We start from the raw sequence: 17,595 nt of genomic DNA on the forward strand, positions 1-17,595 counted from the left end.
AGTCTTCATTTTGAGTCTTGTAAGAAGAAAAGAAATGTTCAGAATAAAGCAGATGGTCTTCATTTCAGTGACAGTTAGTTCATGTTTGCAGAGGAGACAGAAATGTATCTGTTTTCAGCTGGGAAGCAGCGTTTGGTACATTATGCTTTGCTTTGGTTTTTGCTCTTTCATCTTTTTGGCATCTTTGTTTCAGATCTTATCTGCCAGGAAGTTTCTTTTTGATGAATCAGCTGCTTTTTGAAATCAGTGCCACAATTTTAGGAACAAACCAGTGATGTTGCCGTATTTTCAGGGTTAAAAGCATTTTGATTAAAGTGAAATTTGTCACTACACTCAGGCCAAATTCTGAAAATGATTGCTTTGAGTTTCCATTGCATTCATTTCTATTCATGTAGTTTTCCAGTGCCAGATTTACTTACTAATTTTCAGGCTTAGTGTTACATATTCTCATTAGAAACAAACTCATGTTATTTTACTTTATATTTAAAAAAAAAACACCAAAACACTGAAGATTAGCAACTGACCTTTTAGAAATAGCATCACAATAGATTATAGTGCAGTCATCTCTGGAAACCATTTCCATGTGTGTTTCTTTAACTAAAAATTGCACTTCTAAGGGAATTCTCTATGTGGGAGCGTGTTTTCTGTGGGTGATTATTTATACCAACAAAACGACACGTTGTTCATTTTTATTCTTAAAGTTTGATTTAAACTGTTTCTTGAGATAAGTCCTTGATCCCCTCAGTGTTCCAATAGTCTCGTGATGATGAAGAATTGAAAGAAAGCCAAGTTGACTTCAACCTCCTAAAAGTCTGTTTAACACCTTTGGGTACCTAGGAGGGGGCAATAACTCAGTACAACTCCTGGGGAGCCCTTCCTGAGCCGGGCAGAAGCTTCCCTCTCTCACAGCCACAGACTACACCTGAGAAGAGTCTCTACTGCGGCTCCGAGACTAGGGATCCATCGAGGAGCAAGGACCCCCGCCCCCCATCCCCAAGAACAGCGAGAAGGCTCCGGCCCTGCTGGTAGCATTGCCCCCGTGTAAGAGCAGTCCTCGCGGAAAAAATGAAAGGACGCTTCATCCAGCTCTTGACACAGGCAAATACCAAGAGTTTGTCCTGCTAGGATTTCTCACAGTTCCTGTCCTCACAAAAACACAAAAATCAAGACAGCATCAGAAAAGAGAGAGGAAGCATTTTAGGAGATGAAAATGGCCCTGGCAAGCAGTGCACAGAACAGCAAAGGGCCTCTTGTAAGGGTTCCATGTAAGGTGTACATGTTTACAGATAAGCTAACATTTTAAGGGATTTACATCTTGTAACCCTGAGAACAACCCGTAAGTAGGTTACATACATATATACACACATAAAAATCACGCTTACAGAGCATAAACACCCAAGGTTTCCCCTGTAGTAAATGGCTCATCTCCCCTCCCCATTTGTCTGGTAAACTGAACTTTATTGCCTCAGTATAATTTATTTAACTGATCACGTCCTGTTTTGATGTGATCAGTTACAAACAGCTCCATCTGTTTCAAGATGATCTTAAACAGGTAGAAAGAACTGTTGGTTGCAAATTGTCATTCAGCCTTCCTCTGCAGCAGGATGAGTTATGGGTGCAATACCTGCATTGGGAAAAATCACGCAGAGCTCTGAAGTCACCCCCACTGTTCCTGGGAAACATCCTGCCTTGACAAGTAAAATGTTAAAACTAATGGAATCTTAAAGAGTTTTTTGTTTGGGCTTTTATTTGTAGTTCTTTCACATAATTTTTTTTGCCAGGAGTTGTAAATGGTCCTGTGAGCATAGTATTTCACACTAAAGACATTTTCATGATTTTTTTTGCCAGATTGAAAAGATTGAGATGAAATATTGTCCATAAGTTTCTACTTTGTAAGTAGGTGTTTACACCCTTGGGAAAGCCGATGGCTATACTGCGGTAAAGCTCTTGCAATTGGTAAATAATTGCATTTTTAAAGCAAATGTCACTTAAAGACAGGCACTAAATATCACCAGATAAACTCAGTGCATTTGAAGAAAATTTGCCTTGACAGATATATGTGTTTATTCTTTTAAACATCTTGGAATTTATTTGTTGTGCACTATTTTTTCTTTCTACAGTGAAGGACATAACTCATATACCATTAGCTCACATACATTTGGTATAACTTGACTGCACTATAAATGATCAGCTATACTCTGTTGATAATATGATTCTGTTCTGTCCTATGTAATAGGTTCCTTGCTATATGCTGGGTTTTAAGTTGTACAGTCTTCATACAGGGACTTGTGTATGTATGTATGTGTGTGTATATATATAAAATTTGTAGCAAGCTAAATGAAACTTGTCATTGAAATTATTTATACTAACTCAAAATATATAAAATTTCCTGTGATCAAAAGGATCTTTTTAGTTATAGTATTTAAGATAAATGTTATTTTATAAAATTATAGAACTTTAAATCTGCAAGGACCTAAGTGAGCATACTTCCTGTACCGATAAGAAAACTGAGGCCTGGAGACATGAAGGGACTCTTCCAAGGCTGTGTGGCGGGATGGTGGCACTGCTTGAGCTTCACTCAGGTGTTTTGAATGTCAGTCCAGCACCCTCTCTATCCTGCTGTTTCTTTAGACCTAGACAGAGGAGCAGGAAGAAAAGATAGAAGAAGGAGAGGAGGGTGCAGTGTTTTATGGATTGGTCTGAACGGTTAGGCTGTGAAATCCATTGGTGTGAAGTCTGGAGTCTAGAAGCTTGGTTTCTCTTCCTGATTTTGCCCTTGTTTTGGTGTCTTGGGAAAACTCTTTCATCTTTAGCATCGTTTTCCTCAAGTAAAAACTATCTTTTTCTGCATTGTTTTATATATCTTGGCCTGCTTTTGTTTTTCGTTTGGGTTTTTTTGTTGGGGAAATGAGCCTTTAAACATTCTTGCTGTATAAAATTAAGTCTTTAAGTCTTTATTCTCCAGAGTTCAGATAGTTTATAAACAGGTGACTGTGTTTAAAGATAAAAGCATAGCCCCCTACGGCTGTCTAGAAGCTGTTCTTCATTCCGTCCTGCAAGCCTACAGGAGACCTGCTAAATGACCAAGTTGTGCTTCTGCCTGTTCTTAGTTCCCAAAGCAAATTGTTGATTTTCTCAAACATGGTTTTCAGGTTATTAGAAACATAGCAAAAAGGTTTACGGTGACAGGTTTGGGGTATAGCCTCTCAGCAGTATTTACACTGTTTAAGTGGTGTTTTATATCTTTAAGAACTTGATCCAAAGGAAAACAACTATACTCTAGAAAGTGCATCATATTTCCTATTATTAATATAAATATATACCCTCTTGATTCATTCATGGGAACCTATCAAGTATTCATACTTTCTTTTTCTTATTATACATGTCCTTTTATCATTGAAGGAAACCATTATTATAAGCCCATACCATGCTTCCAGAAAGGTCTCATTGGTCAGACTGTGACAGCCCCAAGCCTAAACACCAGTGGCCGGGGGAACAAGGCCATCATGATTATCCGTGACCAGTTAGGAGCCACGCCTCTCCCCCTTCTTCCCATCAGCTGGACGCCCTGGTGCTGGGGTCTGCCTCTGTAGGGGCTTATGGCCACTCCGAGGAAGGCGTTGGTCAAATCTGCAGGTGGGCAGGGCTTTACCAGCTGTTTTCATGGTCCAGATAAGGCAGTGCCAGCAGAAGTGGTCGTTAAAGAATCCTCAGAGAGTGTGGACCTGGAGTCAACAGGGTTTGGTAACCAGTTGGCTTGGGAAGAGGCAGAGAGGGAAGGAAGCCAGAGGAAGGCCAGATTTCTACCTCTAATATCTTTTAGAAATATATACTGAAATATTTGTCAGTACATTTGCTGGAGGTGAAACGGCACCAGGTGTTAGATCAGTTGAGTCAGACAGGACCTCAGTTCAGCAACCTCCGTACTTGATTTTCTGGCTAAGAAAGAATTTAGATCCAAGACTCATACTATAAGATAAAGTTTATTCAGAAAGTCACAGAGTTAAAAGAAGTGAGCTGTAGAAGACATGGGCTCAGGAAACAAGTCACAGAGACCAAAGAAGGGCCCTTGGAGCCTCGGAGAAAGAGAGAGGCAAGGAAAACGCGCCGGGGGAAGGGAGTGGGGAAAGGCGCAGGCGTGCTCCATAAAGATAGCCGCCAAAGTAGTCATACTTTTAACTGCCTATATAACAAATTATTGGACTGTATGTACCTTTTAAATTATATCTAATTAAATGATTAAATTAAGAAATCTGGTTTCAAAGGGAAACAGGAAGAGTTGCTGCATTATTATCTCATTCTTGTTTTTAAAAGGTACATGATGTTGTCCTGGCCGGTGTGGCTTGGTTGGGGGCGGGGGCCGGGGGCTGACTGATTTTTTTTTTCTCACATCAATGTTTCTTTCCCTCCCTCTCCTTCTCTCTCTCTCTCTCAAAAATATATTTTTAAAACTCCTTTAAAAGGTACATTATGTTTAATATTAATATGAGAGCCCCAAAAGATGATTGTCAATTTTAGGTCCTATTTCTCAAATAATTCTTGGCCTTGGAAAATGATGCAGGTTTGACGAAAGAAAGATGCTATCAAATGCCCTTGCAAATGAGAAAGCCTCACATTATCAAAAGTTTCCAGGAATTTTATTGTTGATTAACTGCCTGTGGTGAGCATTTTATACTTCGGAATAAGTTCATAAAGTTAACTCTTCCCAGTGGGCCTGGTAAAGAAAGGAAGAAATAAGAGCAGGATCTGTAGCTTGAGTTTTCTTTTCAAGGCCTCATTACAACTTGTGCAATGCGTAGTACTGGCAAGAACCATAATGAACTTTGGTTTAAATAATGGAAATAATTAAGAGCTGCGCGTATTGCACTGTCCTGTCTTACCACACACCCACTCTGTATCTCAGTATGTCCATCCAAAAGATTCTTATGACTAGTTTATCTTTTATACCATTGGAATTCCTTTTATTTTTCTCTTATCATTATATATCGCCCAGTAGTCCTTCCACGACCTGAAATCTTTCCCAGGAATTATAAGCGTCCCAGCAACAGTGTTCTGAGGAAACTTCACATACAGCAATTGACCAAGTGACTAGAAGATTAGTCAACTCATTAAATGTTTAAAGCTGCAGTTTTTACCACATATAGCGAATTGTCACCATGGAAGCAAACTGAAGAACCAGATGTTGGGCCCTCTTTCTTAATTGTAAATAGGTGTACTGATTTGGGTCGGCTAAATTGCTATAGTAAATGATCCCAAATTGTGGAACGGCTCAACCACAGTAGAGGTTTGCTTATTGCTTAGCCAGTTGTCCAAGGCAGATGTTCCTGGTAAGCAGATTGCTTTCTTCCGTGAAGAAACATAGCAGCCTCTTTCCATTTGGTGGCTTCATCATCCCCAGGGACAGCTGAATTTTTCTCCATCTGGCTTGTAAAGGGGGAAACAGAGCGGGAGGGACACCGGTTCTTGAAGAGGCTGGCCCAGAAGTGGCACGTGCTCCTTCTGCTCACAGTCCACTGGTAGGTACCCAGCGGCAAGCGGGGCTGAGAAACGGTCTGCGAACGTTCCCAGCAACAACCCTGTACCGTGGAGAAGAAGAGGGCTTTGGGTTGGCCACAGGATGTCTCTGTCACACCAGATCCTCTTTCCATCCATTTCCTGATGAGCAGTGAGGTTTCTTTTTTGGGTCTTCAGATGTTCTCCAATGTATTGGTTTTATTTTATTTTATTTATTTTTTATTTATTTTTTTGTTTAAAATATTACAGTTGTCCCTTTTTCTCCCCAATGTCCAATGCATTGGTTTTAATGTAGACGCTCTTTCACTATTAATAGCAATGTTAAGTTTAAATATTTCTGTGTATTTTTTTGAAAGAGCTAGTGCTGTTTTTAAAAGTTATTTTCAATTACAGTTGACATGCACTATTATAGTAGTTTCAAGTGTGCAATGTAGTGATTAGACATTTTATATACCCTACAAAGGAATCACCCCAATAAGTCTCTAGTACCCGTCTGACACCATACATAGTTACTACAATATTAACTCTATTTTCTGTCCTGTACTTTACATCCCCATGACTATTTTTATAACTGGCAGTTTGTACTTCTGAATCCCTTCCATGTTCTATTTTTTTAAAACATGTATGTTGATACTGTTCTCATATAGGAACCAACATAAAATCTGTCATTCCTAATGAAATAGGGACATTAGTTAGAAGTCAGTACACCTCCCGATGAAGAAGCAACATGGACACACCATCTGGGATGATGTCTGTATGATATATAGTATCCGGTTCCTGCTGCTGTTATAACAAACTGCCATAAACTTAGTGTCTTAAAAAACACAGATATAGTAAGCTCTGCTTCTGTCATATTTCCTCTGATAACGACGCGCCTGCCTCTCTTACAAGAACCCTTATGATTCCACTGTGTTCACATACCCAGGATAATCTCCCCACCACGGGAGCCTTAATTTATATCTTAAAATTCCCTTTTGCCATGTGGGGTAGCATGTTCACAGAGTAACAAAAACGCCCTCATCCAGGGAACAGGATGTGGGCACCTTCGGGGGACGGTATTAAGTTTAACGCGCTGGCTAAATTATGGGCAGCCTTCTTTCGGGAAAAAGCGGTGCACCAACGAAATGAATTTCCAGTTGCTTTTCGGAAGACAGCCACTGAATGTTGCTTCTGGAAGAAACTATAGAAATTATCTCATAGAACACTCATACTTTATAGATGAGGAATGCAGGTCCCCTAAGAAAATGAGAGGCTTTTGCTGGAGGTCATAGAGGTCATCAGTGACAGAGCTTTCGACCCTCTGGAGATTTTAAGATAAAGAAAGAAAGAAGAGACCCTGTTCCTTTCTTGGAACTCAATTTAAGGCATTTTTTTAAAAAAGTAGTACGAATATGCTAAGAAGACAGAATGTTTCTAAGTCTGCTTCTGAGAGCAAAGAAATGATGTTTTAGTTTATTATGGATCTCGATAACTATAAATAAAAGAAATATTTCTTCAGAGTGTTCTGTAAGCTGCTCTTGTTTAAATAGATCATCAAGGAGACAGGCTTTATATTTGAGACAGCATTTTTTTATGATGAATCCTATCAATTGTCAAGTACTATTATTGTTGGCTAGAAAGGTAGTGGATAGTAGAAATACTGGAAATTCACAAATCTCGTAATCAGCCCTTTGTTTATGACTCTCCCCCTTTACCTGTGTTATCCAACACTATGGCCACTGGACCCGTGTGGCTGTTGAGAACTTGACACATGACTAGTCCAAATTGAAATGCTCTGGGTAGAAGATACACACCAGATTTCCAAGACTTAGTGCAGAAAAGCGGATGCAAAATTTTTATATTGATTACATGTTGAAATGATAATGTTTTAGATATATCAGATTAGTAAAATGTATTTAAGTTAATTTCACCTGTTTTTACTCATTGTAATGAGGTTACTAGAACATTTTAAGTTATATATATATATATATATATATATATATATATATATATTAAACATGTTTATTTAAATTTATATTCACAAATTGGCAAATTCATCATGACTTGAGGAGTGATTGTGATGCTATGCTATTATAATATAATAAAACCGTGATAATTCTGGGGGGAAATTATCATCAGTATCTGAGTTAAGTAATATTTTATAAGAAATGCACCTCTGCTTGCTCCTAGGAGTGTAGACTGACACAAGCTAAGCTAAGTGCTGCTTAGTAAAGTAGGCCACACAGAGTAACAGGAAGAGCATAGCTTTTAGGATCCTAGTAGATTCTACACTGAATTCAAGCCCTTAGTTTAGCTGAACAACTTTAGGCAATATAGCCAACTTCTCTGAAACTCATCTCTAAAATGAGATTAATAATATCTACCTCATAGGTTTTGTCATGAAGATTAAAGGATTAAGTGAAATACTAATGTAAGTGAAGTTTCTGGCATATGTAAAGTTCCCTGGGAAGCTTACTCTGAGTCAAAGATTAACCTGTGGGAAGTTTATTAGGGATTAGTCTCCTGATTATACCAGGGAGGGGTTGGGGTGGGATAGGAGGCTGTGGAGGAAAGAGGAAAAGAAGTTGGACTGTGATGCGGTCTCACCAAAGTCCTCATCTGACCCTTGTGGGGCTCTGAAACCAAGAGGTGGCTCTTCAGAGCTGTCCTGCTGTGGGGTGAAGGAGCCAGGCAGCCATTGATTCATCCTGGGATGCAGATGATCCCTCCCTAGGAGCAGTGAACTTGAGCCAGGCAGCTTTCCTAAGCTGTGGGCAGTTCTCGGAGGGGGCTGACAGGCGAGGCTGGTTGTGTCCCTCCTTCCTGCAGGGGCATCTGGGCAGCCCAGCAGTGTCCGCCCAGTAAGGTCCATTACCCTCCCCTCCTGCTACAAAGCTTGCCTTACCATAGGAAAAGATGCTGTTGTGTTGTCTGAAGTGAGCATAATTAATTTGACTGTTTGAACTGTTTCCTGTTACAAACAGTGACATTTTTTAACTCATCTCCAGGAGCATATGTGTAAGAGCTTCTCTGGAGGATAGACCTGGGGAAGAACAGCCAGCTCATAGGAAGACAGGCTCACCTTTATAGCAGCCGCCAGATTGTTTCCCAGAGCGTTTGCACAGGGGGGGAGCAAAACAGGTGGGAGGGAGCCCAGGACATTTTAATGATGACATTTCTGTTCTACTTGAAATGTCGGGGGTTTGAAGGGTGATTATTTTTTATTATGTTTAGTATCTTGCATAAACATTACATGTATTACTTTGTGTGTATCCATTATTACATAATGAAAATGCCTCATAAGAGGAAATACAAAGAAGGTGTCCCTAGTTCCAAGAAATCCCTCAGGGGTCTTCTAAAGTACTCAGAAGTAATGATTTGTTTCTAAAGCATCTGCTACCCTCTACAGTAGTTTCTAATGTATAGCGACAGGAGGCCCGCAACGTGCTGGTAACCGGTTACTCTTCCACCTCGCACTTCACTTTCCTGCCTGCAAGGCTCATTTGGGGCTGCCAGGTAGCAATGATAGTTGTGTCTGCAGCTCCCTCTAAGAGATATTAGGATTTAATTTACATTGTCAGTCTTCTAAGCAGCCTGACTTGTGGTCTCAGTATCACTGTAACGTTAGCTCTCATCAGCCCTTTGTTGCTGTTCTTTGTAAAGAAGCTTTTTCCTTCTGCTAGAGATCTTCTGTCTTCTTAGATTAGTTTGGTCCCCAGAGAATTGGAGAATTGCACAGCCTCGCTCAGGTCCCTTAATGTGAGTCACCTTCGATTCTCTGTTTCTACTTCCTGGTTCCTCTTACATAAAAATGTGTATTGGATTGTTTTTAATATCTAACAGTTAGTGTTTTTAAGGGGGAATGCTATAAATTTCTACCACCACACACTCGGTCACTTCTATGGATCCCCTGAGTGAGCACCACTATCTTGAAAACCATTTTATTTATCAGAATAATTTTTTAAAATTTTTTTAAATTTTTCTGATTTTTCAATTACAGTTGACATCCAATATTACAGGGTGGGGCAAATGTAGGTTATAGTTGTATGTGAAACACAGAGCTTATTCTTGTATTATTATTTATTTATTATTATTTTCCATACAAACAACTGTAAACCTGCTTTTGCCACACCCTGTATATTAGTTTCAGGTGTACAATATAGTGGTTAGACATTTATGTAACTTAAAAAGTGATCACCTCAATAAGTCTAGCACCCATCTGATACCTGCCTAGCTATCACAATATTATTGTCTATATTCCCTACGCTGTACTTTACATCCCATGACTTTTATCTCTGGTAATTTATACATCTTAATCCCTTCCCCTTTTTCACCCATCCCCAACCCCCTCCCATCTGGCGGCCATCAGTTTTGTTCTCTGTATCTATGAGTTTGTTTCTGTATTGTTTGTTTATTTTGTTTTTTAGATTCCACATATAAGTGACATCATAAGACATTTGTCTTTGTCTCACTTATTTCACTGAGCATAATACCCTCTAAGTCCATACATGTTGTTGCAAATGGCAAGATTTCGTTCTTTTTTTATGGCTGAGTAATATTCCACTGCATATATGTACCACATCTCCTTTACCCATTTCTCTATTGATGGACACTTAGATTGGCTATTTTAAGTAATAATTTTAATTGATTAGGTAAAAAGTGAAAGAAGTTTTCATCTGGAGAAGTCACCTTACTTTTTAATTAGTTAACAAGTTCTGTAGAATGTTTTCCCCAGAGACTTGAGGAGCAAGTAGTGGTGGGAGCAGATGAGCAGAGTTGGCAGGTCGGGGCTGGAGGTGGGGTGAGAGTGGTGGATAAGTGTTTAAGGCACAAGAACAGGAATGTTTTTGATGATCATTTGCTACTTAGTGGCTTGGGCACAGGTAGGTACCAGGGTCGTCTTCATTCTTGTTACTGAAGCAAAGCTCGGGCTTCACCTACTTTAATGTTTGTTTCAAAAACTAAGACTGGAGTATATTCAGATCTCAAAACCACAAGGCTTTCAGAGCGTTCCCATCTAGCTTTACTACCCAATTCGCACAAATATACCACTTACATACATACCAGGTGCTATGATGAGTAATGTTTCATCTATGTTTCCTCTCCACCGTCTCCTATAATGTCACTGATAATAGCCAGGATTCTTGGCTACAAAAAAAAAGGAAACTGACCCTCAATAACTTAAGGGTAAAAGGCATGTCTTGGAAGGTTACCAGGTAGCTCAAAATGAACAGGGAGGCTGTTTGGAAATCCCAGTAGGAAGATAGGTTCCAACTAAGGAAGGCTGACAGCAGAGGGCAATGCCAAGTTGCTTCTGAGGGAAAGATGTGCTCACGACCTTGCAGCTACCACCTCTACTACAACAGGGATGCTCCGTCACTGACCCTGTGTCTTTATGTCACTCCCTTGGGAGCATCAGGTAGCCAAGCTTAGGTCACATGGGTTTGCTCTCAGCCTATAGGGACAGGGACCGTCCTATGTCCTTTGTCCCCTAACCTCTGGTACACAGTGGGGGTTTCCGCTAAAGTACGAAGTTGTTCCTATGAGTAGCCCAAAATCAACAAATGTCCATTGAGTCTTGTTTCCCCTTTTTCATAGAGATTTAGAGAATTTAAGTAACTTACCCCAAGCGATACATCCAGCCAATGATGAAACCAAGATGAGCACACAGGTGTGTTGGGCTCATACCCATTGCACTTTCCTGCCACCTTTGTGCTATTAGCCTTGTAGAAGCCACAGTATGGTCTTAGCCGCACTGACATTTAGATGAGGCAGAAAGTGTTAAATAGAAATCTATGCCCAGGCGGGTGTGAGTCAGAGGTTGAGCATCGACCTATGATCCAGGAGATCCAGGTTTGATTCCCGGTCAGGGCACATGCCCGGGTTGCAGGCTCGATCCCCAGTGGGGAGCGTGCAGGAGGCAGCCGATCAATGACTCTCTCATCATTGATGTTTCTATCTCTCTCCCTTCTTCTCTCTGAAATCAATGAAGATATATTTAAAATGGGGAGGGGAGGGGAGGGGAGGGGAGGGGAGGGGAGGGGAGGGGAGGGGAGGGGAGGGGAGGGGAGGGGAGGGGAGGGGAGGAAAAGAAATCTATTGTTTTGTCTTGTTTGAAGGTTGCACTTTTCCAGGTGGTCTGATTCCATAGAAACCCTACAGGTGTTGTTAAGTCCTATAACCAGCAGGTTGGGGGAAATGTGTTGGAAACAGCCCTGTATCCTCCAAACTTTGAAAAGTCTGGCTCAGTTGGAGAAGTTGATCATCTGATACCATGTGATATGTATGTTCTAGCCCTCACCTATTTCACAGTAGACAAGACTCCTGCATTTGCTCCAGGATTTTTCCACACCTTTCCGGAGTTTGCTTGAGGGTGAGCTGGTGCCAGCCCAAACTCCCAACTGGACCATCTACCCCTGGAAATGACCTGAAGCCCCAGAGCACAGCTTTGGTGTTAAAGGGATTTAAATTGTTCCTAACTCTATGTTTCATTCTCTTCTTCAATGGGAATCTGGGAAGACCTTGCTGATTGAGAAGATAAAATAACGTCCGTGTAGTACGGGCACTTTGGCTTCCTGTCTTTTTGAGAATGAAAACCAAGGATAAGCTTGGAAACAGAAAAATGTTCCCAAATTAACTTTTGCAGCTCCTTGCGGAAATATAGAGCCACTGCCACTGTGATTGTCACAGGCTTAGCCTGTTGTTCCCTCTCTTCCCTGTTCACCCTCCACATCCCACCTGGGCCTCATTCCTGCTCTTAAGCCGGGTCGGGACCTGCCGGGGACCCCGAGCACCTCACGGCAGGGGCGCAGTTCCTGCTTCACACTCGCTGTGGGATGATTTGGTTATTTACTAACGAATGATTGTTTGATTCCTGGATATGTCAGTGTAAGCTCAGTGGGAGCGGCAGCCCCCCCCCGGCTTTGTTGATTCTGTTCCTAACGCCTGGCAGAGTAAATGCGGGAATCACAGTGGTGAACAGGTTTGTTCATCTGTGCTCTGTAGCTTACGGTTACTCTCTCGTGGCACCAGTGGTGACCATTTTTTGGTGAAATGAAATATGACTTGAGATTATTAAGGACCGATGGAAACTGATAAGGAAGGGACCCAAACTACCAAGTGAACTAAGCAAAGAAATGGACAACGAAATTGTGTGGTTTTAGATGACGTTCTGATGAATGAAAGTAAGGCAGCGAAATGTGGCATGCTCTCTGTCCACATCATCTTTTAGGGGGAGATGGAAGTGGAGTCATGTATTTTGATGGGCAGTGTTTCTTACTTAATCATTTGTCTGTGGGAAGCTCCTCAAGGGCAGCCGTCTCTGACCATTTTACGGTGCCTGGCGTGCCTTAGGCACTTAGGGAACGTTTGTTGAATTGACACTAAGTGTTATAAAGAGATTATTGTATGGGTGGACTGATGGAACAGAATATTTTCTCAGCACTTGCCACCCCATCTTAATTACTGCTTTACTCACTGGAAGAACAGCTTTTGGGCCTCTGAAATGATACCAGTGCTTGCATTTTGTATGTATTTTGGGGTAGAATGAAGATTACCTTCTGTGGCACAGAAAGAAGCATTTATAGTGTCTCAGGGTAGATGATAGGGTTTTCTACCCCTCCAGAAAGACAAATAGCTTCAAGATAAGGTTCTGTGGGTTCTTTCCCATGTGACAGTTTGCAAAGGGGTGAGCTGAATGGGGTGGTGTCAGTTACAAAGGATTGTCTTCTGAACTCTCGTGCAGACGCAGTCTTCCTGCTGTATTTTCCTGTGCTTCTAAACAGCAGTCTAACCTATGACCCTTGCCTGAACGTCTTACATGACTGGCTTTGGTTGTAAGGGGAAAATGATGTTTTCTCAAGTTTGGAACTATTTCACGCTTACAGGGTATGTGTTTTTTCCCCTCAAGAATGTTATTTAGTTTTGTCTCCCCATTTTGGCTGCCTGTTTGGGTTTGTTTCTATGTATTCGGTAGGCCTGCTAGGACTCTCGGTCTTTTTGGAGGGTCTCTGGTGCAGGCCAGTGTCATACGCTGTTTGTGACTGGCCTCGAGTATCCTGTTTGGACCTATCAACAACCCATTGCTTGAGGTCCCGTCTGCTGGGGCTGAGTGCCCTTGAACAGGACCAAGATGCGCACCAAAGTCTGCTTTTCCAAGGCCTGGGCACAGAAGCAGATCAGGCAAAGACTCAAAGCGCTCTTGTTATTTAATTTTAAATGTAAGGAGGTTCTATTTAAAGATTTCTTCCCCATCCTGTTGCTTTGTATGTTGGAGGAACAGATGGCACTAAAGCATGTGATAATACAGGCAGGATTGAGGGCTGGTAGAGTGAGGTAATGTGTCCTCATAGGTTGAACGTGTCATAGGGATTTTTTACTGAAGACAGTGAGTGTTCATTAAAATTGGGCGTAGTTTACATTCTAGATAATGACTTGTGAGCCAAGGAAATCCATAGCCCCATGGCAGGACAGAACTTTTCACTTTTGGGTCCAGCTGAGATGGATAAAGATAAACATCGTCCAACCTTTGCAGAAACGGTCAGTGGACCGGGGGAGGGCCTGTAAAACATGCTCCTTCGGCTGAGATTGCAGGATCAGGAGACCAGAGAGCAGATGAGTGTCTATTCTGGGTGAAATTATCCAAGTCCAGTTTCAGAAAGTGGTCTCTGAAGTGTGTCCAATCCGTTGAAGTGGTAGATTGGTGACACATGACAACAGGGTTCCAGTTCAGATTCTTAACACAGATGTCAGCCAGGGGGGCCTGCCTGAGGCCTCATGTGTCTGGACCCCTGGGGGTCAGGAGGTAGTCCTGGGGTGTGAGCACTAGGTGAATCCAGGCTGCCACCATCTGCCGGGGTTCAAAATGAACCCCAGACTAGAAGAGTCTCATCTGGGAAGCCTGGACAGGAAAAGTAAAGCAGGGAGTAAGTTTTTATCTAACTTATCTATTTTTAATATTTGAAATCATTTGTTGTTTTCTGTTCTCTCAATGACTACAGTAGACATTGTTTTCTGAGTGGTTAACTGATGTTGCTGTCACGTTGCTGTACGGAAAATAGTAGCCCCAGAGAACGAACGGATACATGTCAGGGCCAGGAAGCTGTTGCTCGTTTTTCTGGACCCTGAGACTAGTTCCTCAGCCTTTGGTAGAGCTGATTTTTCCAGTCTCCTTGCTGCAGTTATAATATGAGTGGCTGGCCTCCATTTCATTTCGAGAGTCGGTCTCTTCATGTTGATTTTCCATTTCAAGGTAACCATTGCCAAACCTTATTGCAGTCTGAAAAGATGTGTGTCTCCGTGGACTGTTTAACCTTCCAGAAGCGGAGACGATAGGAGAAAAACAGCTCCTATTGGACATTAGGAAACCTGGTCACAGGTCTCAGTCCTGTCACTTATTAGTTTTGAGATCATGTTTCTGGGTCTCGGGGAATCTTCATCTATAAAATGGAGAGACTGAAGGCAGTTATTTCTAAGGACTCTACTGGCACTACCAATGAGAGTAAGTCCAAATGAACGGCCTAGACAAGAAATCACTCTTCAGTGCCTTTGTGACAGTAGCATCGGCTTCTTGAAGACGTTGGGCCATGCAACAGTGATTGCCAGAAAGCCTCAGTGAGCACCTGACCTCCGCCTTCCAGACCAGCGGCCTGTCACTTTCACACAAACCGGTGTGAGCTACAGAACCGAGGGAGTTCGTGCGATCCTTTTAAGTTAGGTGAATATTACAGCCACCATTCTGTTCTGAAAATACACCGAGCCTGGTTTCCTCTCCGCACCTCCCGCCTCTCTCCCCTCCCCAGCCCTTCTGTGCACGGTGTTAATTGTACCCCTGGACAGTGGGTATTTAGGATTCATTACCACCTTGGCTTCTCTCCAGTCTTCAGAAGCACTTTCTGCTTAATGGTTCCATGACATTTTCTGAAGGGAAGGAAGCATCTGCCTGGATACCATTGATATTCTCCTGTCTTGCTCATTTGGAGTCTGTAAGTCCTTAGCTCATTGATATCCTGAAGACATTCACTATTATAATTATGGCAATAGAATTCCCCGTCCTTTCTACCTCCAACCCCCAACTGAATGTGCGCTGCCTAAAGTTAGGGGCCTTGTCCTGGTGATGGTGTATATATCCCCAGCATGTAGCACCTAGTAGGCACACACAAACAACGTAATACATTGAGCTAATTTCTCCAGGACTCTGCCTGTGGGTAGGGTTAGAGTTTTTCTATTGACTGGGACACTTTTTAGAAGCCTTTTAGGGCTTATGTACTAAATAGCACCTTCAATCAGAGAAAGCATCAGGTGATGCCTTTCAGTTAATTAATTTGCATAATGAAATTTCTCCTACAATTTCTATTTGACGTGGAAGTCACCTTTATTTTCTGCTAAAGTTTTCATGGAAAGTTATTTTTGTATTTTTAAACAGCTGCTGCTCTGCAGGAGGCCTGTCTTTATTTCACAGCAAGCAGGCTCTGTGCACAGGCTGGCTAACATCTAAACACGGTCAAGCCCTCTCAGAGCAAGACTGGGCAGGACAGGGCCATCCAGTAGGTCTTTGAAGTGATTTTTTCATCTTGAATCTAGTTGCAAACCCCATATGCACCTAACACCACAACTGTGGGCAATGTGAAATAAATGCAGAAGGAGGAAAACAAGACTTGTTCAGAGAACAATCGGAAAACCGAATGTTATTTAAGATGATGATATATTACAGGAATGGTCACTGCATCCTTAGTTACGGTCGCAAAAGACTGGAACCTAGGTATCCAATAATAAGACCCTGGTAACATGTTGCATCTGTACACTGGAATACTACATACAGCTACCAAGGAGAGCAAGGTAGCTTTATGTGTGCTGATGAGGGGGAAAGCAAGAAGCAAAGAATCTATGTCATGCTTTCATTCACAGCCATCGGAAGTAGCGCACGCACTCAGGCACAGTACAGGCCTGGATTATCTCTGGAAGGATGCATAGGACACTGGCAGGAGTGCTTGTTTCTGGACAGACGGACTGGGAAGCTGCGTGGGAAGCAAACTTAAATTTCAATGCAGACTCTCTTGTACCACTAGGAAAGAAATTCATTGTGTTTCTGAACTATTATTTTTCAGAAAAATATAGGCTGACTTGTTTTTTTAAAAGTTTAATGGCATGGAATACCGTAGAGAAGGGACGGAAAGCGGACTGCACGTTTGAGGAGCACTTGCTCCGCGGGCAGCCCGGGCGCTCCCGCTCGCGGCCGGGTTCTGCGGGCTCTGAGATGCGGGGGAACTCAGCACGATGGTGCCGTGGAGGCCAGGAGGCCTCAGCGTGGTGGAGAATGACTGGGTGGAGGGCTCAGGCTCTTTGGGGGGGGGCGTGGCTGGAGAAAGTCCCTCAGAAAAGGGAACGTTTGAGCCGAACTGCGAATGATGAGAAGCCAGCTCTGGGAAGATCAGGGGGAACTGCGGGTCCAGGCGGGGGGACTGCGGGTGGGGAGTGATTCGGGGAGCTTCAAAAAGGAGGTGCGCTCGCGTTGCATGTGCGGATTGAGTGGAAGCTGCAGTCCAGAGCGCAAGCCTGGGATACGCAACAGGCCTGCCATTGACAGACTTGTAGCTTCATCCCAGCACCATGGGAATTAAGTTCAGGCTGATAAAGCCAGAGCGGCACAGGCCCCCGGGCTGAGGTCCTGCCCTCTTCTTGGCCTTCCTCTTGAGGACATGCTCAGATGGGGTGTAGGCACCACCTGTGGTTCCTCCTTAGTCTACTAGAGGCATTGCAGCTGTCGGTTCGCTGTGTCCAGGTACAGATTTGATTGGAACAGAGACCCCTGGAGTGGGACAGGGGAAGACTTCTCTCCCTGACTTGCAAAAAGGTTCATTTCTGGTTTTAAAAGGAAAGGACAGTGTAGGCAGCCATGGTATGTGGAAGGCAGGGCAGTTTGCGGTATGGCTTGAAGTGAGGATCTGAGTGCTGGGTCTGTTGCCACCTCCTCAAGTGACTCGTCCTCTGAAAAGTGGGGACTGTGATATCATTTCACCCACTTCGCAAAATTGCCATGTTATCAAAGTGAGAGATCATACGTTACTTCTGTAAAGTAGAGGGTTAAACAGGTGAAAGTTTTTT

The 17,595-nt window shown here is 42.6% G+C and overlaps 1 protein-coding gene across 6 annotated transcripts in view; it reads left to right on the plus strand.

Moving 5' to 3' along the window:
• The window catches only part of PSD3 (pleckstrin and Sec7 domain containing 3), a 461,071-nt gene that overhangs the window by 329,409 nt on the left and 114,067 nt on the right, over window positions 1-17,595 (plus strand). The gene's annotated exons all lie outside the window — the stretch shown is intronic.

The sequence above is a fragment of the Miniopterus schreibersii genome (genome assembly GCF_964146895.1).
Source record: "Miniopterus schreibersii genome assembly, chromosome: 2".
NCBI lineage: Eukaryota > Metazoa > Chordata > Mammalia > Chiroptera > Miniopteridae > Miniopterus > Miniopterus schreibersii.